Genomic DNA, 27,337 nt, shown 5'->3' with positions numbered 1-27,337 from the left:
CACTTTCCATCCATCTTCCTCCTGACCGCCTGCCCTATGGACCTCAGACTCCAGCACCTGATGTAAGTTTATTTATTTTGAGAGAGAGGGAGCTGGGGAGGGGCAGAGAGAGAGGGAGACAGAGAGAATCCCAAGCAGGCTCTGCACTGCCAGTGCAGAGCCCAATGTGTGGCTCGAACCCACGATCCGTGAGATCATGACCTGAGCTGAAATCAAGAATTGGACGCTTCACTGACTGAGCCACCCAGGCGCCACTGGCCTCTTCTTATAAGGGCACTAATCCCATTCGTGAGGGCTTTCTCTCATGACCTAATCATCTCCAAACACCATCAGGTCAGGATTAGGGTTTCCACATAGGAATTGTGAGGGTGTATGCAAATAATCAGGCCCTAACAAACACTGACTGAACCAGGGAAACCAGCTCTTGGTGATGTCACTGACACTGACCAGGGGTGGGAAGAATTAGTACCTCGATCTTACTCTTCTCTCTTGCTGCGATATCCTGCCTTCATCGCCCTTTAAGCAAATCCAACCAGAAGGCAGAAGGTCAGTCTCCTGGAGCCCAGAGAAGAGTGGAGAAGAGTAGAGAGAGAATCTAGAAGATTAAACCATCTCTAGGGAAATGTCTTCCCCAAAGGTCATTTGTTTAGGTCACTTTATTTATTTTAGATAAGTTAAATTCATTCATTCAGTGGTGAATTTCACATTTATTTAATACCTGTAGGCCAGGCACTGTGCTAAACGCTGGGACACACACACACACACACACACACACACACACATACACACTGACTGTAATGTGGGAGGCAATTTATTGGGTCTCACTGTGTATTTTAGTCTCTCTGATATATTTCCCCTGCCATGTGAAGAAGGGAAACTGAGACTGTGAATTTGCCTGGTTGAATTTCAACAAGTCTGTTTAAATGCCTCATTTAGCATTTTACAGCAGCTTGTGTGCTGTAGGGCCAAAGGCAAAAATTTCCAAGCTTAAATTTTGGAAAATCTACAGTTGTTTGAAGGGTATTGTACTGGAGGAGGTAGAGACCAGAACTTTCGGGAGCAGATGGAGAGAGAGAGGTTGGGGAGCAGCCTCGGAGCTGGTGGAGGGGATTTGCCTTTGCATTTTTGCCATCGGATGGGTCAGGTCCCGCTTTTTCAGTGCCCCCCAGGAGGTGGATAAATCTTAGAGGGGATATCTGGGGTGCTCTACAGATATGATACTTTTGGAAGAAGTGTGTGTGTGTGTGCGTGTGTGTGTGTGTGTGTGTGTGTGTTTTGGGGGGCACAGCATGTATCAGTAGTGATAGCTATCATCTAAAACCCCAAAATCCCTTTTCTGAATGTTCTGAATGTTTGGAGCTGTGTTCACTTCCTGGGGTCCTTGCCTGATCCGAGAGAGGGTTCGAGAGCCCCTCCTGATAATGAAGATTGGGTTTCTCACCTGCCTAACAGAGGGCGTTTGAAGCAGATTAAGCTTAATCTTGAGAAATATAGAAATATCACATCTTGTGTATTGGCCGTTAGTGACTAAAATTTGTATGTCTACAAGAGTTACATTAACGGAAGCTACTTTTCCAGAAGGGGCATTATATGCAAAGTGTTGCACTAGATGTTTTTCTCCTTTAATTCATTTGTCTGTTCAAAGACTATTTATCAAGGATCTGTTTTGTGTCAGACGCTGTTCTTAGAAAGGTTTTTTGCTTTGCGTGAAGTTATGACAGTGAGTGAAACAGACAAAGCCCCTCATGGAGCTTAAATAGTGGTGGGAAACAGAGATCCGAATGAAGCGGAGGAGTGAGCTATGTGCAAATCAGGAGGAAGGACATTCTGGGCTGGAGGAACAGCAGGGACAAAGCTCTGGGGCTACGAGGCTAGTGTGCTGCAGAGGGAGGGAGGCGGAGAGTGATGGGGGATGGGGACAAGCAGGTCTTGTACTAAGGACCTTATTCTACTGGCATCAGGTCTGTTCGTAAGTACTACTTGGTGTCTATTTTAGGGTAATTTTGAGTCTAGTGAGGAAGACAAACCTATAATCTGGTAATTCTTTTTTTTTTTTTTTTTTAATTTTTTTTTCAACGTTTATTTATTTTTGGGACAGAGAGAGACAGAGCATGAACGGGGGAGGGACAGAGAGAGAGGGAGACACAGAATCGGAAACAGGCTCCAGGCTCTGAGCCATCAGCCCAGAGCCTGACGCGGGGCTCGAACTCACGGACCGTGAGATCGTGACCTGGCTGAAGTCAGATGCTTAACCGACTGTGCCACCCAGGCGCCCCTATAATCTGGTAATTCTAACCAGTGTGCCCAGGGGAAAAGCTCAGCGCCAACTCTGGGGAGCACAGGGTGGGCGTAGTCTGATGAGTCGAAGGAGCCTCACAGAGGGGCATCTTGAAAGATGTAGAGCAGTTTGCCAAGGACGGTGAAGGGTCTGGTCTTTTCTGTCCTGGAGTCAGAGACAATGGACTTTATTACTCAGCACAGCCGACTGTATGAGCTGTGTGTTTGCATTGGTTCCCCTTGTTTCCGAGGTCCCCGGGGGCCCAGTGGAATGGCCCAGGTAGATGCTACATGTATAGGGTTTGCAACGCAGCTAAGGGGCCCATAGCTCAGGAAAGTTGATCTTTTATAAGGGAGCTTCTAGCAAACTTTCATTTTTGCCCTGGAGAAGGACATTATCTTTTTTTTTTTAATTTTTTAACATTTATTTATTTTTGAGAGATAGGCAAAGCACAGTCAGGGGAGGAGCAGAGAGAGTGGGAGACACAGAATCCGAAGCAGGCTCCAGGCTCCGAGCCGTCCGCACAGAGCCCGAAGCGGGGCTCGAACTCGCCAACTATGAGCTCATGACCTGAGCTGAGGTCAGACGCTTAACCAACCGAGCCACCCAGGTGCCCCAGAGAAGGGCATTATCTTTATTAGACTGGCCAGGAAACAAATCTGCCTTCTGCCCGGAGGGTGCTACTATTTCTGTCTTTCAAGGCTGTGTGCTATATGAACATCCCGGAAAGGATAGTCCAGAACAAAAGCTGTTAGGGCCTCTGCTCACTGGACGTGCAGAAACATGAAACATGAGGAACCTATGGAGAACTGTCTCCCCGAAGAGGACTGAGTTAGTGAACCCTAAACTCTATTAGCACTTTTATGAGTTGACATCGTTCCGGGCCAGGTTAAATAATGGTGTTGCAGTTTTTCTGAGTGTTTAGACTTCCAGAGGGAGGCAAGGGAACTATTGATCATCAGAGGCGAGTGGAAGATTCTTAGGGGATAGACGAGGGTAAATGAGGCACTTCAGGTGAGCAAGCTTCAACATTCACTGATCATTTTTTTCAGCAAGTATTTCTGCAGGGCCTGCTCAGTGCCAGGTGCCGCTGGGGCCGCATTTGGGATGAGAAAAAAAGGATGTGCCGAAGGTCCGCAGGGCAGGCCACAAAGGGGTCAGAGTGCACTGAGGCCAAGTCTGTGGTCAGGTGGATTTCTCAGCCTGGGGGCCTGTCAGAATAATGAAATCAAAATCTCTGTGACTGGGGCCCTGGTATCTGTGCTAGTTGGAAAACGGTGTCCCCGGTGAGTCTTAGAGGTGGCCGGGTTTGAGAACACTGCCATGGACGAGTGGAAGTGCCAGGTGTCCCTCCTGCCCCGGCTGTTGCTATGACTCTAGGGGCTGCTTCCGATCTGGTGGGTTTTCCATCTGGAGCTGCTGTTTTCCCTGAATTTCTGCTATGAGGGCCCAGGAGCCTCTGAGGTGGGACTCATTTCATTGTCTTTAGCGTAAGTTCTGATGCTAATACAGGGTTGATTATTCTTTCTTTCTTTCTTTCTTTCTTTCTTTCTTTCTTTCTTTCTTTCTTTCTTTCTTTCTTTCTTTCTTTCTTTCTTTCAGAGAGAGAAAGAGACAGCAGGGGAGGGACAGAAAGAGAGGGAGACACAGAATCAGAAGCAGGCTCCAGGCTCTGAGCTGTCAGCACAGAGCCCGATGCAGGGCTCAAACCCACGAACTGTGAGATCATGACCTGAGCCAAAGTCGGATGCTCAACGGACTGAGCCACCCATGCGCCCCAGGGTTGATCATTATTGATACAAGGAGAGGAAAGCAATTTTTCTGTAGCTCCAAGGTCTGGGCTGGATGTTTTAACATGCCTTGCCTCTGGCCGTGTGCTAGCACATTTTGGGCTTTCACTATATCCCAGAACTTGCATATCACCAGAAATTGATATTTGTACAGAATCAGAATAGGAGCAAAAACACAGACTTTTGGATCGGAGGAATGTAGCTTCGAAATCTGGCTCCACCCTTACTGGCTCTGTGAACTATTCTGGATTTCCTACCTTCTGAGGGGCTCGGTCTCCTCCTTAGCCTGGCAGAGGAAGATCGTACCTCCCCGGCGGGGTTGTTTGGAAGGTTAAATGAAATAAGGCACCTAAGGCTTAGAACTGTGTCTTCCTACATAGTTAGGATTCAGTATATTTGAAATTTCTTATTACCTCACTTAATCCTCAAAAAGACCCCCACACTATAAATCTGCATTTTCCCAATGAGGAAACTGTATCTCAGGGAGGATAAATAAGAATATGGGAGTATAGAATATGGGTAAGAATATGCATATAGAATATGGGAGTAAGAATATGGGAGCCTGGGTGGCTCAGTTGGTTAAGCATCCGACTCTCGGTTTTGGCTCAGGTCATCATCTCACGGTTTGTGGGTTTGAGCACTGGGTCTTAAAATCTAGCTGAGCCCTGGACGGACAAAGGGGATGGGAGAGAGTATTTATCAAGAGGGAGCAAGGCACAAGCAGAGCTCAGAAGACAAGAACGGATCATATTTGCAGAACTAACCATGTTAATATACATAGTAATTCAAGTTTATTGGTTTTGCTGGACTTTAATAAGGTAAGTATTTTCTCATTTTCATGACCTTTTTCTGGCAAAGAAACTTAATTAACAAACCTTTCCGTTTCTTGGAGGTCTTCTCTCCAACAGCCCCACATCAGTTTTGCTGAGCACCACACTATGGTGTATTTGGATATTGATATTCTATCTAAATCATGCAGACAGGGAAGCTCGGAAATGCAGGGCTGAGGGTTCTCTTGATCCGTGGTGAGGGAACACATAAGGCTCCAGGAACCGAAAATCACCCTGGGATGTGCCATGTGGGGTAGATTCCACCAAGAACTGGGGGTGCAGGTGTCAAGCTAGGCCACGAGTTGAGAACAAATGCCCCACCCCCACCCCTACTGAAATTTGTTCTGTTTTGTGTTGTTTTAACCAGGGGGCCAGGAGGGAAATCTCCTGTACAATATTAAAAATTCACAGCCACAGTTTAAAACATGGAATTACAAAAAATGAGATTTGTTATTTCTCTGGAAAAGTTGGATGATTGGCATATCACCAAGAGGTACTTTGGGCCACAGGTGACAAATAAAACCTAACTTAGACTGGTTTACACCATAAGAATTTGTTATCTCAGATGAAATAAGCTCCAGGTGTGGCGTTTCAGGGATCTGGTCCAGATGACCCCAGGGCTCTGCATGGCGAGACGGCAACAGAAGTTTCTGGCATTATAGCAAGACAAGTCTGTCCGGTGGAAGAAAGACTATCCCTTCTTGTTTCTTTGGAGCTCCCGGCATTAATTCCCTTAAGTCTCATCCCCGAGAATTGTGTCACACATCCGTTCTTATGCTAGTCACCGAAAAAGGAAACAGAACTTTCCTAACTGGCTTTGACCAGTATGGTTCTAGACCTGGAGGAACAATGAGAATAGGATGACCTTTCCCCGAGTCACTTAGGGGGACGGGCTTACATGTGCAAAGAAGGAGAGGGTGGGAACTGGGAGGCAGTCAACAGCATCCATAACAACTTGACATTATAGGTTCCATGCTGCCTCTCGGTAGAAGTTGGCTGGACCTGGGTATGTGTTGCCCCCTTTAGAGGGATGGGGAGTATTCAGTTTGCCACAGTATTATTTTATACCCTATGTGCCTCAATATCTACTTTACCTGCTTAGCTCCTCCAGGCATTGGAATTTGGGGCCCCGTGTGTACCGCTTCAATATGCCATCATTTTGTTAAATGGTATTTCCCATTGACATCATCTGGCATGCTTTGATAATCAATTAGAGTGATTGCTTAATTGTTCCTCTCCCGCTTTGCCCATTAGATACTGCTTGTCAACCTTCCAAAGGCCTGATCTCTTCTTTCCTCTTGTGGCCAACGTCTCTTCTCAAATCTTACTTTTGATGACTCACTGAATCTTTGGGCCACCTGGAAAACCCCAGCGGAAGTCCTTGGTCCCATTCACGCTGCCGTGAAAAAGTCCTCAAGAATTTGAGTCTTCACAAAGCTGTCTCCATAATGAACTAGACTTAGTGAAGAGAGAAAACATACAGTGTCAATCTTGGCTAGTGACAGGGTACAATTAACCCAGGATCAAGTTGCAACAAGATGGATGGGGCCAGATGGTCTTGTTATCCTAACAAAGGGACTATACAGTAAGTGCCCTTCAGAAGGGAGACATTTTTCCTACATAGAACTCTGGAATGAAAGGAGACAAGGGTGAACTCTTCACAATTTCCAAACAGATATTACAGAGTAGGAAAACTAGCAAATGATGTTTTAAATCATCCTTCCATTGCAGCTACGGGAAGATTGTGGGTTGAAAATACTGTAACCATCAAAGACCCATTAGGAAATTCCGAAATCTTAAAGATAGTGGGTCAGATAAGACAAAGAATGCGCATGGAATCAATTCATTCCTTCAATAAGAAAATAACGTTTTGTACACACGCATCTGAGTGTTAGGGATATGGCAATGGACAATTTGGATAATGTCTTTGCCCTCTTGAAATTATGGCTGGAAAAGTTAACAAGAAAGTAAATGACACATGGCAAAGATGATTTCCGAGTGGCGCCTGCTAGAAAGAAACTGAGAAGCCACGTGTTAAATAGTAACAGAGAACAGAAGTAGGTAATGGTGCGCCCGTAAACGTTCGATAAGTGGTTCTCCGGGAGGAAGAAGCCCTTATTTGTAGTGTTGGTCGATTTCCTTGGTGTTGTAAATACCTCCACCATGGCTGATCTCAAGCTAGCACATGCTGAGCAGTCGGAAACAGGGGCCCACGGTATGAGCCATCCCCCAGGCACCTCTGGGAATGTGGTATAGTACTTTCAAAAGTGGGCAAGGAGGCAAAGTCTCTTTGAGAAAGTGACATTTGAGAGCGAAACTGTGAAGGGTAAGGAAGCGGCTAGCCACGGGGAGGAAGGTCCAGCGGGAGAGCTCTCCAGGCAGAGTGGGCATGTTGCAAATGCAAAACGTTAGCAGATCGGAGTGCCGGGTGGGATCTAAATCATGTAGGGTCTCGGGACCATTGTAACAAATTTAGATTCCATTATCCGTTTCCGTTATCTGAGGTTTAAGCCGGTGGTCAGCCCCGTCTGTTTAGCAAGAGGCTGTATTGAAGTTTCCCGGAAGGACCTCGGTATATGGTTGTCCTAGAGCAGGAAGAGATGGAAAAAGAGAAACAGAAGACTTTGATTTGACAGCTTATGTTTTGACTTGGATTTGCTCAAGGGAAGAGCTGTGTGTGAACCAATTGGTATCATGTCTGGTGCACTGTAAGCACCGGATAAATGCGAATTATTGGAGATTTTGGACATGGGCCTCAGGAAACGTCACTGACGTAGTGATGGCATTGGACGGGCCACACAATCATGGCATCATGGACGAGGGCGTCATAGTAGAGCTCAACCATGTTGCTGAAGATTGTTTAAAACCAGTCGCTATCTCCAGCCTTTGAAACTTAGTTGAGGTTAGATAGATATCAGCTTGATACTTATCTCACAGGGATGAGAGCTGGCCAGATTATAAGCCACATTTAAGCCTTAAACTGTAGTGCACTTATTCATTTATTCATTTGCTCTGATCAGGGGCTCTTGTCCGGCCACCAGAGTGGACCCCACCTGGTGCCTTCACGCAGGACATTTTAGGTGCAAGGGAATGAAAAGGAAGATTCCTTGTGGGGTTTTCCTTGGAGCTCTTGTTGATTTCTTTCCCTCCTTTCTCTGCTAACTAGTAAGCAGGGATTGTTCAAAAGAATGTAGAAATATTTTTATTTGTATTGACAGAAACAAAACCATGGATGACATTAGTAGGAAGCCTTTAGCGAGTGCTTGCTACACATTTGTGCAGTGTGCCAAATGCTTTACGTACTTAGCTAAACTTAATAACAGCCCGAAGAAGTGAGGACACAGTTACCTTTATTTTGCAGATAAAGAAACAGATGCTCAGAGAGGTTGAGCAGTTGCCCAACCAAGGGCCTATGGCTAGAGAGTGGCAGAGCTGGGATTCACCCTGGTTTCTGCAGACTTTCTACAGCCTCTGGCCCTGACCCTAAAATCCATCAGGGAAATACACAACTTTCTAGAATCTGGCCCTGTGTCTTCTGAAGTTCGTTCTTTGTGTTGCCTCTTTTCTTGCCGCCACTCCTTATGTTCCAGGTCCGTGGGGTTTCCGTGACATCTTCCAGTGGGATCTACACTTTCAGTCTGTCCTCTTCAGTGCTAACTTATGAACAGCTCTAAATTGAACCCTTTATGGGGTAGCTCGGGCCATACCGTGCCTTGACTTAGAAACCTCAGTGGCTCCTTATTGAATGAAGAGCAGACCTTACCTCCTGGCATTGTGAGCTCTGGCAAAGAGCTTGTACTTCAGCCCAACAAAGGACTGAACACTGGCCTTTTTTGTTCCCTGGTGGAGGGCTGGCTGTTTCTGTGTCTTCATCTCATGATGTGTCTCCTCTGTGCTACTCCCTTCTCCCAGCATTGATGTTAAGAGTTCGTGTTTCTGGAAGGCAGAGAGAACGTTTAAGCAACGTGAATTTACATCATGACTATACAAGAACGTCACATGCCTTTATTCTTCAAAATCAAATGCAATCTGTTTGTTCCAAGGTCCCCCCACCCCCCAACCCCGAGAGTTGGTGAGCACCTCTCCCTAAGGATAGTCTAATCCTGTTCGGTGATTCTTAGTTGTTCAGCTTCTCATGGTGTCAGTTTCCCCATCTGGCCAATGAGATTACAGTGTAACTTGCAAGGCATTGGAAGATCCTTTACACGTTTAATGCAGATCTGAGCACATAATGAATGTTAAGATCAAGCTAAGCAAGGGATACAATGTGCTTTGCTCAGTGTCTGGCAAGTAGGAAGGGCTCAATTAATGTCAGCTATCACTACCTTTGTTACCAGCATTATCATCACCATCCTCACACGGCGTACTGCGTGAACGTCGCAATGACTAATGCCTGTTGGTTAGTGAGAGCAATCAATCTGAAAAACACCAGGAAGGTGGGGGGAGCTTAATTCAAAGATCGTACTTTGCCTGAAGTTTTATGCATATTCAATTCTTCTCTAAAAACCATTTTGTAAGAGTTGATTCCCATGGTTTTGCACTTAATGATATCTAAATACATTAAAAATATGCCTCATGGAGCTCTCTGAGTGATATAGGATTTTGATCAACCTCACTTGTGCTGGAAATGAATTGATTCAGTTTAAATATTTTGTCTAAAAGTTATTTGGCCTGGAAAATACCAATCTAATTCCCTTACAAGTAAGAAAATTATAAAGAGGGAGATCTAATCAGTGAGTAGAATATAGCCTGAGAAAATGTGTATCAGCATACCTTAACGTAAGTAGAATAAATCTTGGAACTTTAATATCCCCCTTTCTTGGACCTAAATAGGCCCCTTTGGAAAACTATTTTATTGTTTCTCATTAAATTAAAATTGTGCTGAGGTGCCACTATCTACCGTTTCCTATTATTATTAATGTAAAAAAAAATCTCTGCATATTCAGCATTTCCCCAGTTAAAGCCAACAGAAAATCTTCTCCACACTTAAGCTTAACTCGGCTCATTTTTAAACAAAGTTCTTTTTTTGTTGTTGTTGTTTTGTTTACAGCTGCATTTAAAGATAGCAATCCTTTCTAGTGACAATTAAGTGAATTTAATGTATAGGTTTCCTCCTGTTCCATTAAGGGAGCAGCTCTTGCAGAAGCCTGGGAGGTGTTTCAGAGGAAGGCAGTGTCTCATTAACCTTAGGACAATGCAGTCATCTCTGGGAAACCGGATGTAGGAAGCATCATTTTTCAAAACACGCTAGGCTATAGTACATTAGAGAAAATACTCTTAAACTTTTGTTCCAGCAGTGAGGTGGAAGGGGTTTCAGTCACTTTGGGCAGATACGACAGAAAATCACCGACTGGGAGGGCCTATAACCCCAGAAATTTATTCGTCACAGTTCTGGAGGCTGGAAGGCCAAGATCAAGGTGCTGGCAGATTTGGTTCTGGTGAGAGCCCGCTTCCCAATTTGCAGATGGCCATCTTCTCATTGTATCCTCACAAGGCAGGGGGCAGAGACAACCAGCTCTCGGCCTTTTCTCCTAAGGTCATCAATCCTATTCCTGGGGACACCATGCTCCCGAATTAATTCCCTCCCAAAGGCCCTACCTCCAAACACCATCGCACCGGGGGGGCAGATTTCAATGTAGGAATGTTGAGGGGACACATTCCGCCTATAACAGAAGCCTTCATGTAGGTTGATACTGAATTTCTAGAATATTCTTGCCGTTCGCAATATTTCTCAAAAAGGCCACACTGCAGCATCTTATCTGTTCACGAAATGGATGCTGGGCAACAACAGAGGCCACCCGGGTGACCCACGAGGCACAGCAGGCCCAGAGAGGGGTGATGTTTGGGCCTAGGACCATGTTTTGTACAACAGCGGTCACTGGAGCCCTGTTTAGACCAAGCAGCCCCCTCTAATCCCCTTTTGTATTACTAGTAGCTTCTGGTCCCCCAGACAGAGTTTTCAACCTCCGTGTAAAAAGCAATGAGCATGTAAGATGGTTCCAGATGCTACGGATAGATCATAGCTTCCAAGGTACCAAAGGCACAAAACATGGGGAGATCCTTTATGCCACTCAGGGTAAGTGTCACAGCCCTCATAAAGGCTGTCAAACCCTTATGTGGCACCTTTGTCCCCCAGCCCTTACCACATTATCTAGTGCTTTCTGCTTGGCTCACTCCACACCAGCCTCATGGGCCCCCTTGCCCCTGGAGTCGGTGACACTCCCTCACCTCTTTCTGTTTTTTTTTTTTTCTTAAAGGCCACCTCGTCCGGATCATTTTCTCTGGCTCTCCTTTTTAAAATGTATGGGAACTCTCTGCCTTCCAGCACTCACTGATCCCGTTCCCAGCTTTGTTTTTCTACCAAAGTCTTTGCCACTGTCTGAAGTGCCGAATATGCTACTTGTTTCTTCATTCATTGTCTGTCTCTTCCAAGATAGACCATAAGCTTCGTGAGGGCAGTACCTTTGTCCTCCTCACCTCCGTCTCCCCAGCACTGACCGTGGCACAGGCATCCGATACACAAACTGAAGAATGAATGCGTGAGCGTGATACAGGCCGAAAGAGGCCCAGGATGCTATGGGAACTGCAAGTGCTTCAGTGAGGCTGCATCATGGCGTTTGAGGTTGGGTGAGGGAGAGGTGGGGGGAGGGGCGGACACGCGTGTGAACTTGGACGGGGCTACAAGGGGGAGCCGTGGAAAGACGAGCGCCCAGAAGGCAGCAGAGGAGCAAGAGTGCCAGGAATGTTTTGCACTCTGCTGTTTTGCAAACCAAAATAGTGTATGTCGTTATTAATTTCTATGCATCTGAGAACAGGACCTTTTTAAAAATAAAAAAAAAAAATGCTAATGAGTCTGTTGAGATGGCATTTTCCCAAGATCCTAAGCACGTGGTTTACCTGGTCTTTTCCCCGAGATACTGGCTTTGTCTCAAGCAACTTCATGCCTCAGAGAGTTGATCAGAAAAGGAGGTGGGTGAATGAGGTAGATCCAGCTTGCACAATAGGGTCACCCAGACTGGATTCAAATCCCAGCTCTGGTCCTTGCTAGCGGCGTGACCTGAGGAAAATTAGTGAACCTCTCTGAAACTTTATTCTCCTCTGCAAACTAGGATTAAATATACCTACTATTCCAAGGCATTGTGAGCATTGAATTAAAAAAATAAACACGTGGGGCGCCTGGGTGGCTCAGTCGGTTAAGCGTCTGACTTCAGCTCAGGTCATGATCTCACACTCCGTGAGTTTGAGTCCCGCGTCGGGCTCGGTGCCGACAGCTCGGAGCCTGGAGCCTATTTCCGATTCTGTGTCTCCCTCTCTCTCTGCCCCTCCCCTGCTCACGCTCTGTCTCTCTCACTCTCAAAAATGAATAAATGTTAAAAATAAATAAATAAATAAATAAACATGTCATATGCCTCCTGTCATAGTAGGTACTAAATACATGGCAGTCATATTTATGACTTTATGTACTTTATTAATGATTTATTTATTTATTTATTAATGATTTATTAATGATTATGCAAATTAGTGCATTTTATTTTTAAGAATGCTAAAGGTTGACCTAATTTTTGCAAGGAAACTATAACTGAAAATGTAGTATTGTGGCTTTTCCTGTCTTTTTTTCCTCTTTGCTTCCTAAGCATGCTGCTGAATAAAACATAAAATATGTAATATATGATATATGCAATAATATACAAGCACTTGCGTTTTGCTTATTAGCATCTCCTAGGGCTGTATTTTATTGCGTTAGAGGTCAATATGGCCATGGGTGATTTAGCAGATATGGACCATTTCTGTTTCTGCCTCTGTGTCCTTCCCTAATACGGGTGTAAGTTGCCACTTTGGGGGAAGTGATCCCTGAGTTGTAGATCAATGCCATAAATGTCTCCCTCTTTTGAGGAGTCAGGTAGACGCTGCTTGGAGACCACAGAAGAGCACCTCATCATTTTTTGAATCCTATGAGTACTATGGATTACACTTTATTTAATATATACAGCATGTAAATAAGTTTCAGAGGCATAAAAGCTTCAAAACTAAACGAAAAGGAAAATTTAATAACCGGCCGATTTTTAGATTGTGCACTAAATAATCTGCTTTTCATCCTAAGAAAGGGGAGGAGGAAGGCAGAGTTTAATAGACATATATAACAAATTAAAATCCAGTATCTAGGGGGTGTAAATCACATTCCGTGAACCAAACAATGTGGTTTTCATCAGATCTCCTCCAGCCACTCCGCCTGGGAACCCAAGCATAATTCAGCCAACTGTAAAGCAGGAAGCCACCCCCGACAAAGGGCAGAAGACAGCCCAGAGCCCACGGCTCGTTGCCAAATTCTGCCCAGCCCAGCTCTGTGTATACTACCATGTCTGTCACACGAGGTGTTCGGAACTCTCCTCCTAGGGCTAGGGTTAAAAGAAGAGAATGTAAAAATAAATGAGACCTTTGTGCAGCTGTGCCTATCTCGGGGTTGAAGAAAGGGAACTGGTTCCGGAATATACAGGAGCAGAGGTTCAGTGGGGCACGATTTCAAGTGCTAGGGGACGTCTGGCCACGTCTGGAGACACTTGTGGTTGCCCCAGTGGGGCAGGTGCTCTTGGCTTCCTTCGGAGGCCAGGGGTGCTGCTAAATAAACTTCCCACAATACATGCAACAGCCTGCCTGCCCCAGTAAGGAGCTAACCCAGTCAACAGAGCGAGACTGAGAAATCCTGTGGAGAGGTCGCGACTCCAACTGTTGGTAAGTTTGAGATTTTATTCACAGGACTTGGTCGTCTAAAGTCCGCGGGGTTAGAAACAAGTTTTTCTGTTAGGACGCCCAAGGCTCCGCTATCAACGCGAAGGCTCATTTCTAGCACTGTCTTCCACGGGAGTGACGTGGACGCGTCCTGTCCTCATCTGCTCTGGGTTCTCTCTTCGCGTTTGGTGAGACGCCACTTTGGGTTGGCACAGGGCCCCGAGCAATTGGTTTTGATTTGGTCTGCGGAAGGGCGTCGGTGTGGGGAGATCCCTGGTCTTTCCCTCACGTGGATGGGAACTTGCATCCTTGCAAAGTGGGCCCATGAAATGGCAGTGATGAAACCCAGCGTGAGCCACCGCGGCCCCTTGTTCCCTACCAGTGTCTCCTCTGGAAGGCTGAGGAGCAGAGGCGGGGAAGCAGGGACGATTTTTCTCTGCCTCTGTCTGTGTTTCACCCGGGCCTGTGGTTAAACAGAAGACTTCAGTCTCCAGGCCTGTCAGTCCCCCTTACATAGCATCAGATTTGTTGTAAAAAATTCATGCTGTGGGCTCTGAGGTAATGATCGTAGCTCCAGAAAAGTTTGTTAAAGATTGCATTAGAGAGATGCTTTTTAATGGACAGTCTCTGCTTGGGCGTATGTACTTCATAATGGTATATTTGGGAGAGAAGAAAAAAAAAAAATAGGAGAGCCAGAGGATTTCCAGCAAATTTCACTAAACTCTTGCTGTCGTTGTCCAAATGTCCCTGAAAATTTTATGGGAGGAAGAGTTTTGTCCTTCTTATGCTTGACTGAATAATTTGTTAAATTATGTTTTAAATCAGCATTTCCTCAAATTGAAGAACTAATGTTAAAGCATATCATGGATTTATTATACATGCAATCTGCATAAAAGTTAAAAAAAAAAGTCAGCACACTTCAGTGGTATCAGGGTGCCGCCTAGAAAGATCGTACAAAACCGGTGGCTAAGATGAATATTGTTGGTGTTCAGACCTTCTGTTACCCAATTATAAAAAAAGCATAGCGTAGCCACCCGATTGAGTGGGCTCATAATCAAATCATAACCATTTGGAATAAAATGGAAGCTTAATGTGGAACTGCTGATACAGCGATTTTCATTAAAGCTCTTTTGTATTTTGAAAGTAAAGTTCTAAATTTCAGCTTTCAGTGATTTCCAGACTGTTCTCTGGATGCAAGTGGTAGGTGTGGATGCTGGAGGCATTCAGGAACCCAGGGACTGCTGAGTGCTTTGGATGTCCAGACTTTCACCCCAGGCTTTGGCCAAAACAGCCGAGGGTCATCTGTTTTATTTATAGGACTTCTACAATTTTTTTGTGTGTAGAGACAGGAATCTATGGCTAAAAAAAAAATGAGAAAAGTATTGGAGTAGTTGTTATAGGTTTCCAGGTGAAAGAGCTATTTTTTAAATGTATATAAAAAATGCAAATGATTCACACTGAAGAGCAAAGAAAAGATTTTATTTATTTTTTTAATGTTTATTTTTGAGAGAGAGTGTGAGCGGGGGAAGGGCCGAGAGAGAGGGAGACACAGAATCCGAAGCAGGCTCCAGGCTTTGAGCCATCAGCACAGAGCCTGACGTGGGGCTCGAACTCATGAACCTGCGAGATCATGACCTGAACTGAAGTTGGACGCTTAACCTACTGAGCCACCCAGGCACCCCAAAAGAAAAGATTTTAAACTCCTAGATGAAAAAAAAAAGGCAATATGTACTGTAACTCCTCTTTTCCCTGGTGGTCTGTTGAATTTAATTAGCTTTAACTGGAACCTACACATAGTTTATAATCCCTTCCTCCCTTTTTTCCTCCCTCCCTCCCTCCCCCCTTCCTTCCTTCCTCCATTCCCTCTTCCTTCCTTCCTTCCTTCCTTCCTTCCTTCCTTCCTTCCTTCCTTCCTTCTTTCCTTCCTTCCTTCCTTCCTTCCCTCCTTTCTTCCTTCCTTCCTTCCTTCCTTCCTTCCTTCCTTCCTTCCTTCCCTCCCATACATATCTACCGGGTAGCAACTTTTATACAAATACAAAAACAAGATAATTTCAGGCAGTGATAAATGCCAGGGAGGAATTTAACAGAATGATCTGATAGTGCCTTGCCAGAAGTTGGCAGAACCTATTTTGGACAGTTACTTTATTTGGAACAAAAAAGTTGGTGCAAGTCCCTGAAAGTGTGCCCTGTGATGTGAGAGCCTCTTTTCCATTCCATTCCCAACCCAAGATACAATTTTGAAATAAAAAAGGGTCTTATATGTCGTTAGTTACATCATGTATTTTTTTTTAGTGTTTATTTTTGAGAGAGAGACCGAGAGAGACAGAACGTGAGTGGGGGAGGGGTAGAGAGAGAGGGAGACAGAATCTGAAGCAGACTCCAGGCTTTGAGCTGTCAGCACAGAGCTCGATGTGGGGCTTGAACTCACGGAATGCGAGATCATGACCTGAGCCGAAGTCGGACACTCAACCGACTGAGCCACCCAGGTGCCCGCGTCATGTATTGTTATACTTTCTTACATGGCAGGCATGGCATTGGGTGACATCTGGCCTAAAGTCTAAGCATCACACCCGAGTAGAAGGTACTAAGTAGTTACATTCGTAAAGATTAACTTTCATTTGGGTTAAAGTTGAATGCATGTGCTAACAGAGGGCTCCCAGAGAAAATGAATGTGGTTTGTTGTGGACTGTATCTTTTCAAGGGCAGTACATCACCTGCAGGATGAAGGATGAGAAGGAGCCAACTCTTCCGAGATATGTAAAGACATAGATAGTCCTCACCGTAAAGGCTGGTGAGGAAGAGCTCACTATGTTAGAAGGACAATACGGACATTCATGACAGCTCTGGGATCTCAGAATCAGATGAGGCTGACGGCCTTCCCCGACGGGATCACATCTAGTCTACCCTGTACTGAGCTTCTCTGAAGGGTCCTTGTGGTGTTCTGGGTGGTCCCTCAGTAGATGTTGATGGCCTTCATGCATCATTGATATGAAAGCATGAGGCATAAGAGACCCCTCACCCCCACCCCCCGCCCGCCTTCCATCTCTGTAGCAAAGAGCTACATGGAATCCAATGGCTGATTCACATCCGCTGTTTCTGGTGATGGTAGGTTGACAAATTCCATGGCAAGTCTAGTTCAACATTTACAAGGCATTTTAGCCACAGTTTAAGATCATTGCCATAATATTTCTTAAGTTGAAATGTAAAGCTGACCCCAAATTAACCATCGGTAATGCCATTGAATATATCTTTCCAAAATGTTTTGGGTTTTTTTGTATGTAATAGGTAACTATATAATTCATATGTTAAAAAAGCTTTAATTGTGTATGCAGGTGTGTATATAAATCTTTTTGGAAGACTATGTTCCTTATCACTATTATAGATCTACGTGATACTTTTTAATGCTAATAATTCATCCTTTGGAAATAACCACGATTTATTAACAGGGCATGGGAATCCTGACTTTGTTGTCTGTTCGTTGTCTGCCCTTAAGCAATTTATTTACTTAGGTTAGGAGAAGAAGAACATTCTAGGCAGAAGAAATGTATGTGTGGAGTATGAAGGTGGGAAAGAACTTGGCCCACTGAAAGGACAGAACAAAGGCCAGTGTGTTGGGACTTAGTGGGTGAGGATGTAGACTGTAGATGGTGAGACAGATGCACCAGGGCGTGGCCATGTGGGGCCTTGTGCTCCATGGAAAAACCAAGAAGGTTAAATTTTTTTTTTAATGTTTATTTAATTTTGAGAGAGAGAGAGAGAGTGAGGCAGAGAGAGAGGGAGACACAGAATCTGAAGTAGGCTCCAGGCTCTGTCTGAGCTGTGAGCACAGAGCCCGACACGGGGCTCAAACTCAACAAACCGCGAGATCATGACCTGAGCCGAGGTTGGAGGCTTAACCGACCGAGCCACCCAAGGGCCCCAGAAACCAAGAAGCTTTAAACTCATGGAGTGATATGACAAAATTTGAGTGTTCAAAATTTATATGAAGAATGGCCTAGAAGAGGGCAGGAGTGGAAGGATATATGTGTGTGTGTGTGAGACACACACACACACACACACACACATATATGTTTTTTTTATTCTTGGTTGAGTATTTCTCATTTATTCTTTAGGGAAAACCTCTCTAGAACCAAGACTTCCATGCGAATGCTACAAATATTTGCTTTTTTACTTTAATACATGTGAAGTACCCACATTTTGCAAATATTTGCTTTTTGTCGTAATACTTGAGAACACTCTGCTGAGTCCTGGGTGACTGGTTGAAAGAGATCACCAAAACTTAAAGACACGTGGACACCCGCTGAAGTGACTTCTCTAAAGAGAGAAATGAACGGGTTCTGTAAAACGTAGTTGGGGGGCAGTTGGTTAAGTGTCCGACTTTGGCTCAGGTCATGATCTCACAGTTCATGAGTTCGAGCCCCTCATTGGGCTCCGTGCTGACAGCTCAGCGCCTGGAGCCTGCTTCGGATTCTGTGTCTCCCTCTCTCTCTCTCTGCCCCTCCCCTGCTCACACTCTGTCTCTCTCTGTCTCTCAAAAATGAATACATGTTTAAAAAAATTAAATAAAAAATAAAAGGCAGTTGGAACACCCAGACCGTATTAGCATAATATTGCTACCACATTTTTTTTTTAAAAACCTTTTTATTTAGAAAAAGTTTGACTTAATATATCACAAAAATAGCACACGGATTTCCCAGAAGGCACCTTTGTTTTACTCAGATTCTCCAAATGCTGACACCTTACATAAACAACGGTACAATAATCTAAACAAAAATTAAAATTGATTCAGTACTAACCTACAGATCTTATTTGAAATTCCAAACTGCCTTACTGAGGCCCCTTTTCTGGTTCGAGATATAATCCAAGATCCTGCATTGCATTTAGCGCGTTCTATCCTCTAGACTCGTTGGATCCGGGTTACTTTTTCCGACTGTCTTTCGTATTCGAAGAGTACCAGATGGTTATTTTGTAGAATGCCCCGCAACTTGGGTTTGTCTGCAGATTTGTCTTGGGTAGACCAGTGTGGTGCAGCATTGGGGAGGATTCCACCGGAATGGTGCTCTGTCTTTCCCAGTGCACCACTTCAGGAGGTACACGATGTCAACACGTGTTACCCTTAGCGATATTAACTGTGATCACTCAGTTAAAGCGGTGTCTTCCAGGTTTAACCACCAAAATGTTACTATTTTTCCTTTAAATTTTTTTTTAAGTTTATTTATTTGGAGAGAGAGAGAGAGAGAGAGAGAGACAGCATGTGAGTGGGATAGAGACAGAGAGAGAGAGAGAGAGGGGAGACCGAGAATCCCAAGCAGCCTCTGTGCTCTCAGCGGGGCTCAAACTCACAAACAGTGAGATTGTGACCTGAGCCAAAACCAAGAGTCGGACACTTAACTGACTGAGCCACCCAGGTGTCCCTCTATTTTTCCTTTACAAACATCCCATAAGGAGGGACTGTGAAACTGTATAAATATTCTGTATTAGTTTCCAATTCCTGCCTTAACAAATTACCACAAATTTGGTGACTTCAGACGACAGGGATTTATACAATACTGTACGTTAGAACAGATGCTGAAATGGGTTGCACAGGGCTAAAATGAAGGTGTTGGTAGGACAGTGTTTCTTTCTGGAAGCTCTACAATTCAAATTACCCCTTGGTAAGTAACACAACATATTCACAGGTTCCAGAGATTAGGACATAGATATCTTTGGGACCATTATTTTGCTTACTACAATTCCATTCTTCATGAAAATTTCAGCCCCTGCATCTATTTTTTTTTTAATCATTACAGACTCATGTGGTTTTCTATTTTATTCAACAGATTTTACTGTTATATATATACTTTACTGAATGATACAAATATTATTTTGACGCTCAAAGTATTTGAGATCCGGCACCTGGGAATCATTTAAGGATGACTCCTGGGTCCTTTTGACCTGTTGGTGTGTTGGTACCATCGGATGTTCCAGGATCCTCTATTACTTTGCTTGCACAGCTCCGGAATCAGCCATTTCTCCAAGGGTTCCTGGTTTCTTTTATCAGAGAACGGCATTTAGAAACCAAGATTCGGTGCCCAGTGTGCTCATTGCTACTGAGTCATGTCTGCCTCTTGGTCCTCCCAATGGTCAGAGTTAGGAATGTAGGCAGAGTCCTCTTTTCCTCATAGCCTTCAAACATTGTAAATAGATTTACTTCTTTTCTTTTTTTTTAATTGTTATTTCATCCATTTAGCTCTGAATTTTATCAGGAGTCAGGAGATTTGTTCCTAGACAGTAAAATCACTTAGGTATATGTTACTGATCTGTAAGGTGAAAGTTGCTTATAATAAAACTTAACTTGCTTCTAGTGACGCCTGAGGATTCCTCACCTCTCCCATCGATTTCAGACCTTTATCAACCCTCAATAAGTCCAGCATAGCCAGTTTTACCTCTGGCAATGAAAACAATTGCTGTTTCATTATTTGAACCACGGATACGCGTCCTTATTCAATGAAATGGAGGGTCGCTCATACCAAGAGGAAAATAGAGACCCTTCCCCTACAATATACAGCAGGTTCATATCTTTTACCTCACACTTCTGGGCATATGCTCATTTGGTATCCTTTTGGTAGAATATTCCGTACCGACACTGCCTTTTGTTCTGAGCACCTACAGATGAACTTAAGAAAATTAAAAGCATATGAGAAACTTTTTCAGTATGTATGTGAGGTCACAGACACGGTTCTTTTCTGTATAGTAGACACTGAGGAAATACATGGTTGATGAGTAAACTAAAGTTTGAGTGTTTTGTGTCCTTTGAAAACTTAGAGCCTTGTCTGTTCTTCCTTTAATGACAAATTTTACTGCTCTCCTTGTATTACTCCATTTTATTTGAGCTCTGTTTCTTTCTTTTTCTAAATAAAAATGTATCGATACTGGGGCCTGAAGAGAGTGAATAATTCACACATGTTTAAATTTGGTATACTCTTTCAAAGGGGATATCGTGGACTTGGGGGTTGCACGGGAACTTTTCGAAGGAGTGAACTTGAACTGTCACTAAAACACCAAAGCCCCCAGAGGACTCTTTGGGAAGACATGGTTCCAAGTTCTATTTAAGGGCACGAAGCTTATTATTTACTGCCAGACCTACAACTTGTTTCCTTCCAGAACTGTCGCTTTCATTGATGCAGTGGAGGGTCTTTCTGCAGGCGAGTTTCTTATTTTCCCAATTCTGGAAATACTGACTCAGTGAACACTTCCTCCAGGTTTCTGATACCAGGAGGTCACAGACCTCAGGAAAGCTCTACATTCTACACGCGGTGCAGCCTGGGCACGATTTCTCTTTTAAAGGAACATTACAGTTCTAAGCAGACTGTCCTGTTATGTTGACCAGACTTTATTTTCTCCACTTTTCGCCTAGTTCACGTGACAATTTTCCGTTCTGCTACGACAGGAAGACAAGCAGGTGGCAACCTAGAAATTGGAAAAACAAGCAAGATGGCTTCTGGGCAGAAGCTGAAGAAGAGTAGGGGAGCTTCTCAACTGTTGTCTTAATCAGTTCTGCTTTGCTACTGATTAGAGGTTCAGAACTCCTTTAGAAGGACCGCCTCATCACTGAACATCTTTCTGCCAACACAGTGCGGAAAAGCAAATTGAGATGTTTCACCCATGAAATGCTACTCTTCCTATTTTAGTTTGTCTGATTTTGCTCCTACCCTCATCCCTATCTTATTGTTTGCTAACTGGAACCAAACAAAACACAGGGTGTTAAAGTCCTAGCTTCTCTCTCTCTCTCTCTCTCTCTCTCTATGTACTTTACCAACGTGAACTACTCTCAGAAGACAGTGTAGTGATTGCCAGCATAGGTTTGTTCTCAGACAGACTTAGGACCACTTCACGATCTGTCCATTATTATGTCTAAATATTCAGAGGAGCTACTTAGCTGTTAAATTTATTTATTTATTTATTTTACATTTCATTTATCGTTTTTTAATTTATTATTTAATTTACATCCAAGTTAGCATACGGTGCAACAATGATTTCACGAGTAGATTCCTTAATGCCCCTTCCCCATTTAGCCCATCCCCCCCCCACAACCCCTCCAGCAACCCTGTTTGTTCTCCATATTTATGAGTCTCTTCTGTTTTGTCCCCCTCCCTGTTTTTATATTATTTCTGCTTTCCTTCCCTTATGTTCGTCTGTTTTGTATCTTAAATTCCTCATATGAGTGAAGTCATATGATATTTGTCTTTCTCTGACTGACTAATTTCGCTTAGCAGAATACCCTCTAGTTCCATCCACATAGTTGCAAATGGCGAGATTTCATTCTTTTTGATTGCTGAGTAATATTCCATCATATATATATATATACATATATGTATGCATATATATATATGTATATATATATACACCAAATCTTCTTTATCCATTCATCCATTGATGGACATTTGGGCTCTTTCCATACTTTGGCTATTGTTGATAGCGCTGCTATAAACATGGGGGTGCATGTGCCCCTTTGAAGCAGCACACCTGTATCCCTTGGATAAATGCCTAGTAGTGCAATTCCTGAATCATAGGGTAGTTCTATTTTTAATTTTTTGAGGAACCTCCATATTGTTTTCCAGAGTGGCTGCACCAGTTTGCATTCCCACCAGCAGCGCAAAAGAGATCCTCTTCCTCCGCATCCTCGCCAACATCTGTTGTTGCCTGAGTTGTTGATGTGAGTCATTCTGACAGGTGGGAGGTGGTATCTCATTGTGGTTTTGATTTGTCTTTCCCCGATGATGAGTGATGTGGAGCAGTTTTTCACGCGTCGGTTGGCCATCTGGATGTCTTTGGAGAGATGTCTATTCATGTCTTTTGCCCATTTCTTCACTGGATTGTTTGTTTTTCGGGTGTTGAGTTTGAGAAGTTCTTTATAGATTTTGGGTACTCACCCTCTATCTGATATATCATTTGCAAGTATCTTCTCCCATTCTGTCGGATGCCTTTTAGTTTTGCCGATTGTTTCCTTCGCTGTGCAGAAGCTTTTTATTTTGATGAGGTCCCAATAGTTCATTTTTGCTTTTGTTTCCCTTGCCTCCAGAGATATGTTGAGTAAGAAGTTTCTGTGGCTGAGGTCAAAGAGGTTTTTGCCTGTTTTCTCCTCGAGGATTTTGATGGCTTCCTGTCGTATGTTTAGATCTTTCAACCATTTTGAGTTTATTTTTGTGTATGGTGTAAGAATGTGGTCCAGGTTCATTTTTCTGCATGTCGCTGTCCAGTTTTCCCAGCACCATTTGCTGAAGAGACTGTCTTTATTCCATTGGATATTCTTTCTTGCTTTGTCAAAGATTAGTTGGCCATATGTTTGTAGGTCTGTTTCTGGGGTCTCTGTTCTGTTCCATTGATCTGAGTGTCTGTTTTTGTGCCAGATACTTAGCTGTTTAAACTCCATTTTCCGTATCTATACAATAGGTGTAATAAAACAGTGAAGTCACAGCTTACCCAGGGTTCAGATTTTAAATTAACTCAGAAGCTCTAAATTGGCTATAGTTAATGTTATTATTTGAGAACTCTCCTATCACCTATTAAATAGAGTACTGTTGGTTTTATGTATACAATTATACAGTATAGGTTAGGTGTTTGTAAATGTATAGCAATGCATAAAAGAAAGTACACTATAAAAGAGACAGCACACATGCAAAACATAATTTTATAGTATGTCAGATATGCTATTAGATTGCTATTTGTGTTTTTTGCTTTTTTCTCCCTATTAACGTGGTTGAATTCACATATGATGCAACTCCAGTTTATCGCAAGGAGTGGTGAGGAATAAAAGAAATCATGTGTGATTGGCAAATTGCTAATCCCATGTGAATGATACAGGAGGTGATGGTAAAGATGATGAAGAAGAAGATGATGATAAAGATGATGATAAATGATGATGATTTGAAGATTTGAACCATATTCAGTTTCCTTAGGCTAATGCTTATTATCGTAGGGTTTCCCACACTGATAAAAAGGGGGAAAATCTCAAGCGTAAGACAATATTCTTTCCATCAGTCAACAAAATTGATGTAAGTGTACAGAATCTAATACCTAATGTACAGAAAATTGCAGCTCCGACTTTAATTTCACTCTGTTCAATGGCTCATAAGCCCAATGTACTCTCACCCGAACCGTGTGACTTAGGTAGGGTTACACCTTCCACGTGTAGACGGAAGTACTTTGGTCTCTGTTGACGCGAAAGATCACGTAGAACAACGTTATTTTGTGGTTACAAGACATCAAACCGCAGTGAACTTTAGTTCCCTAAATGACTCTTTAAATATTTAATATCATGTTGAAGAATGTACAAATGTAAGAGCAGAGAGCAGGTTAGAAGCTGGGAGGGAAGAACATCACAGATGAAGGACGAACAATGGGCTCTTTGTAGAATGTTCACTGGGTCTCCTTTTGCTGAGAAAGCAAATCACGTGGCTGATTATTTGGGCCATATCTGCAGATAACAAACATTATTCTGCAATAATAAAAATATGCATTGTTATAGTCAGAGGAGATTTTTTTAAAAAAGGGTTAATCTGGCCTTTTGAAATTCCCTGTTTAAATATTAACTTTTTATTATGGAAATTATCAAACACGTATTAAGTAAGGAGAAAAGTAGAATGATCCCCTTTTGTACCCCATCAATCAGCTCCAACCGTTACTGACATTTTACCACCTTTATTCCATCTTTGCCTCAGTAATCCCCAGCCCCATCTGCCTTTTTTACCTGGTGTATTTTTAAAAATTTTTAACGTGGTTTTTATTTATCTTGGGAGAGGGAGAGAGAGAGAGTGAGAGAGACAGGATCCGAAGCAGGCTCCAGGCTCTGAGCTGTTGGTACAGAGCCCCACGTGGGGCTCAAACTCCCGAACCATGAGGTTGTGACCTGAGCCAAAGTTGGAGGCTTAACCGACTGAGCTACCCATACGCCCCTTCCTGGTGTATTTTAAAGCAAATCCCAGGCGTTGTATATTTTCATTGTAAGTTATTCAATATATGTATGTACCTTTATAGAGTAAAATTGTAAAAAAAATGTAACCACAAATTAGTAGTAACTTTTAATACCACAAAAGTCAGTTGTAAGTCCCTTTTAAATAGTAGGGACATTTAAATTTTTTTAAAATGTTTATTTTTGAGAGAAAGAGACAGAGCGCCAGTGGGGGAGGGGCAGAGAGAGAGGGAGACACAGAATCCGAAGCAGGTTCCGGGCTCCGAGCTGTCAGCACAGAGCCCGACGCGGGGCTCGAACTCAAAAACCGCGAGATCATGGCCTGAGCCAAAGTAGGGTGCTTAACTGACTGAGCCACCTAGGCGTCCCCCGATAGTATAGGCATTTAAAACTATCAGAAAACCTTGCCTTTGGTAATAAACCTGTTTTGATGAACTGTTACACTGGTAATTCATATTAAGTACCCAATTCCACCCCGATTTTGTATATGTGCTGCCGAAGGGAGCACATTTCCACCCTGATTTTGGCAACACGTGCTCTGGAATTGTCATATTACACGTGGTGTAGATCAGCCTTGGCAAGATGCTTCTGTAAAGGACCCAGATAATAAACATTTTCAGTTTTGCTGTCCATCTGGTTGATCTCTGTTATGGCTACTCAACTCTGCCATTGTAAGTAAAAGCAGCCATAGATAATATGTAAATTTATGGGCATGGCTGTGTTCCAATTAAATGTTATTTACAACAAAAGGATTTGGCCCTTGAGCCACAGTTTGCTGTCCCTGGCTATAGATTAAGCAATCCGATCCCTATCCAAAGAAGGGTCTGCGAAGCCTGCGGTCCACGGTGCCTTGACTTCATGGTTGGCGAGCAGGCCAGAGCCAGACCTGTTTCCAGCATTTGGAAGATCTTGAATAGGTCACTTTTTGATTCATGGTTTGTCATTTATTAGATGAAAATGGAAGCGCCCGTCTTTCTCGCTTAAGGAGGTTGCTGCTGGACTGAATGAGATCAAGAATGTGGGAATGTTTACTGAGCCATCGGTGCTGCTCAAATAACAAGGTACGATTATCCATTTTATGTTGCAATTCTGGATGGTTCTCTGTCGATGATTCTTAATTACACATTGTTTCCCCCCGCCCCGCCTTCCATTCTTCTTTGTAATGATGAAAAGCAAACTTGGATTCACCGAGCGCTTTTGCATATCTGCCAGGGAGAGTTGTAAGGGGGTCAAAGGGTTGACAGGTGTCATCCTGGTTGATTAATCAGGTGCTATTATCTCAATTTTAATGGCAAAGCAATGGAAATGGACAAAGGTTCAATCGTGGCCCAGCACCCGCTGGGAGTGAGTGACAGAGTCAGGACTTGAACTGTCTGACTCCACAGCCTTTGATCTGCCCCTCTAGTGACATTTAGGGTGTCTGTCCCCTTTCTCCTTTTGGCAACAACCTGACCCTTTCATAGGTTAGGTGGTGCTTCCTTACCTACCTGAGTTCCTTTCATCTTCCCATTGGAGACACTAAGTAACTCATCCAAGTCGCCACCCCGGATACCACCTATGCATCCTCAAAGATCTATTTCGTCGCCATTTCCCGAGAGGGACCCCTTATCCTGCAGACTGGGGCAGGTCTCTGCGTGAAGTGTGTTTTCTGTTATACCCTGTATTTGCTTTGCCATGCACCGCTCACTTCTGTAAACGAGAGGGGGCCTCATGGAAAAACCTGCATGAAAACAGAAATTATGTTGCTCGTGTTCCCCCCGCTCTATCCCCACACCTGGCCCATCATTACTCAAAAAATATCGATTGAACACATGTTTTGTTTTCCCCTCTAAAAATGCCAGGGATAAAAGTTGTACATGTTTGAGTGAAGTCTGCATCCTAATGATAGGTATTGCCCCCGTGAGTTGAGTTGGTTGTGGGAACCTTCTTGCGGGGAGGCTGTGAGGAATGGCAGTGTAGTGAGTCTATGCTGGGGGGTGTGGTCTCATAGATACCAAGCCTACCTGTGACCGCTATGTCGCTAATTAGATGGAGGGGCAGTGGTGGGAGTGAGAGGGTGCAAATACCATGTATCTCCTGCCTGGGGAGGGGAGAGGTTGTCCTCCTCCTATTTGGGAACGTGAGAAGGGTGTGGGGGTGTGGGCGGTGGGTGAAGGTCACCTTGGTATTGCTCGTGAAAGCACCGAGGGAAAACGACCTCAAAGGAAGGGAAACAGTTGTTGCCAACTGAACTATCATCAGAGGCCGAATGGGTAACGGGAGCGTGGGAAGGGCTGGGCGTAAGAGAGGGAACGAGAAGTTCTCCGGTGACCTGGGTTTAGCAATTTCTGAACAGATAGTTGGACCAATTCCACTGTTCCTGGATACTTCTATTCACAGGTTTTCTTCTTCCCCTATTAATTTCTGATTTGGCTGCCAGGGCCATTCTGCCCCTATTATCTTTAATTAGGGTCTTTGCCATTTTTCATCAGCAGGGGCCGGGCAGGCGATGCCAAGGTGCCTGAGGGCTCTGTGTGGGCACCTAGGTTAATGTCGGGCCGTGCTGGAGTCATAAAGTGTGTAAGAGTCACTCATTGGACCGGACCCCCATTTATGTTTAATTATCTTAAACGTTGCAAGTTCAGCTCTTAGGTTTGCCAGGGTCTGTTGGGTAGACAGAATGTTGATGGAGTCGCCTTTGAGTCCCTCCAGGGGGCCAAAGGGTAGACCCGAATGAGGCTACAAAGACCAAAAGGTCTTACGGCAGGACTTAGGTGAGAGA

The 27,337-nt window shown here is 43.8% G+C and overlaps 1 long non-coding RNA gene across 2 annotated transcripts in view; it reads left to right on the top strand.

Annotated features, from left to right (window-relative positions):
• The window catches only part of LOC109272256 (uncharacterized), a 148,225-nt gene that overhangs the window by 21,831 nt on the left and 99,057 nt on the right, over positions 1-27,337 (top strand). Inside the window, exons 1-2 of one of the 2 annotated variants that reach the window (XR_002082356.2) lie at positions 13,289-13,628; positions 25,528-25,637. This is a non-coding gene — a long non-coding RNA (uncharacterized LOC109272256). Of the gene's footprint in view, positions 1-13,288; positions 13,629-25,527; positions 25,638-27,337 lie in introns of those variants that run through there. The other variant, XR_002082357.2, reaches the window with a different exon arrangement.

This window comes from Panthera pardus, unplaced genomic scaffold (genome assembly GCF_024362965.1).
Source record: "Panthera pardus isolate Hobbes unplaced genomic scaffold, ASM2436296v1 HiC_scaffold_25, whole genome shotgun sequence".
Taxonomy (NCBI): Eukaryota; Metazoa; Chordata; class Mammalia; order Carnivora; family Felidae; genus Panthera; species Panthera pardus.
The sequence above is the reverse complement of the archived record's forward strand: the minus strand, read 5'-3'. Positions and strand labels throughout refer to the sequence as shown.